The following is a 2626-nucleotide window of genomic DNA, read 5'->3' as shown; positions in this document are numbered from 1 at the left end:
CTCATACTCTCTCTCTCTCTCTCTCTCTCTCTCTCTCCCAGCCACCGGCAGTTGTAAAATTACATGACTACACCAACATATAACAACCTCAGTATTCACAGGAAACAAAGTCAAAAACAATTAATGCTGAAAATCAACAGTTTCCAAAAATAATTTTTTCAAAAACAAACAAATATAAAAAGACACCCCATACCCAATTTAAAAAAAAAAAAAAGAAAAAAAAAAGAAGCCAGCCCCCCTTGCGCATTGAGACATAATATATGCCAGATTAAAACAAAACCCAACTAACTCCAAAGCAAACAAAAAAAACAAATTCCCACCAGAACCTTCCATGCAAAAACCCATGTACAATACATAAACATAAACATCAATATCTATCTATAAAGAAAACCAATCCCTTTAATTAAACAATTTCATACGCTGTTTTGTATTCCAGAAGAGATCATTTTGAGGAAAAAACCTTACAAATATTTCAGATCTCTGGTTAGAGATTTTTTTAATAAAAAAAAAAAAAAAGGAATTGAGAGGTATTTAGACAGTTTAGTTTTCGAAAAGTTTTACATCACTTGCGACACAATAAGGTCTTATAAGTGCCGAAGAATAAATGTGTTACAAGAAAGTAACGTACACGAAAAAGAAGGAGGAGACATAGTTTTTTAGTAGAGGTTTTACGGCGCTCGCAACTGCAAAAGGTCACATGAGCGCCAGAAGATTAGAGGTGTTACAAGAGAGTAACAAACATAAAAAAGAAGAAGGCCGGGAGATAAGGACGTTAGATGTTTGATAGGAAAGAAGGAGGAGAGATAAGGACGATAGATGTTTGTTGATAGGAAAGAAGGAGCACACCACACCAGAGCACCCCGCCAACCACCCACAGGTACATCGACACAACTATGGTGAAATAAACAACAAAACAATTACCCTCTTGAAAATGACAAGCACATACCTGGCAGCTCCTTTATAAATGACCAAACGATAAAATGTAAAGTAAATTATCATATGGTAAGTAAATGGTTAACTTTAACTGACACGATTTAAAATATCATCATCGATGATACTCATAGAATGTTGTAAAAGCTCTAATATCATTCATACGACTGGATAATCATTATGGTCTGACGCATTACAAAGAAAAATTGGGATTTGCTTTCATAGAAATTATGGGGGTATTCAGAAAAGTTGTTTTAAAAACACCAACAAAAAACCACACAAAATACCCCCCCAACAAACAATAAAGAAATCTGGAATTTTTGGAAATGTCGGGCAGGTTAGCCCTTGTCTGCAGCGACGGAACAGAGCCCTCAAATTTCATTCTGACCAACAAAATATCTTCGAAGTAGATCTACATTGGACGACGAAAAAAGGATAAAACACAGACCAAACTGGAAATTAACAAAACAAACAACAACTGACCATCAGGTATAATAATCATAATAATAATAATAATAATAATAATAATAATAATAATAATAATAATAATAATAAAAGAATAATATTGATAATATAATTGGTCGTTTTTAAGGACAAACGGGCTAACCCAGATTTCGGGGGTTCCCAGAAATCTTGACCTACACCAAAAGTGGGCATTGCCCTACCTATAGGAGAAGTTTGGATTCATTGGTGTGTATATTTGTTTGGTTATAGAGAAAACTCTCCTTGTCTTTTAAAAAAACTGAACAAGGGTCCAAGGACTTCCAACTTCAATTTTCTCAAAACAGCATTTTCCAGGATAGCCCCCTTGTGCTTAAAAGCGACCAATTAAAACAGATTGCTCGTCAACGCTTGACAATGACCAAAACATCTACAGGAGGAAAATATTTCTTGAGAAAATCAGAATAAGAAGCAAGTGTTTACGATGGCTTGTGGCTTCTGCTATGGCTAATGAGACCAATGCAGGCAAAGAAGTGTTTGCCACGTTGTGAGCATTGAAGAGCCACATTTCCACTCGAGGACGTACGCAGCTTGCCCATTTCTCCTGCACAAAACGTGAAGAAAAGACAAAACTTTGGTTTTGTTGATTCAAAGAAATTGAGATTCTTTGCAGTAATTAAAAAAAAAGAAGGTGAAAATATAAATAAAAATGTAGCTGTCTTTACGCCCCCATCAATACAATTTAGATCACTTAACCCTATCCGTACCCCCTGGGGTCTTTTTTTTTTAGCCCCGGGGTTGTATTCTTAAAATTTTAGAATACTTCTAGGGCGAAGATCTCTTTGAAACTTTCAGTATTTCTCAAAAAATCATTATGACAGACTGCTATGCAAAGCGTACGGATTGGATGAACGAGTAAATTTCCTCTTCAGAAGTGGTGGCACAGAGTTCTCCACATTGTATGGATACAATAGTAAAACACGACATACGGATAGGATTAAGAAGCGATCTTCCGCCTCTGCCCGCCTGGGGCCACCCTGGGCAGAGAGCTCGGCCACACAACATCCTAGCCATAAAACTGTCTCCCCACTCAGGAATTGGAACCCGGGTCTCATGCGTGTTACAGAAAAATGCTTAATCCCTACACACCACAGCTGTAGCTACTGATTTATTGAACTTTTACCAACTGGCCACACGTACACCAACTGGCCACACGTACACCAACTGGCCACACGTACACCAACTGGCCACACGT

Source organism: Aplysia californica, unplaced genomic scaffold (assembly GCF_000002075.1).
Source record: "Aplysia californica isolate F4 #8 unplaced genomic scaffold, AplCal3.0 scaffold00949, whole genome shotgun sequence".
In the NCBI taxonomy this organism is placed as follows: Eukaryota; Metazoa; Mollusca; class Gastropoda; order Aplysiida; family Aplysiidae; genus Aplysia; species Aplysia californica.
This window is presented reverse-complemented; position numbering follows the sequence as displayed.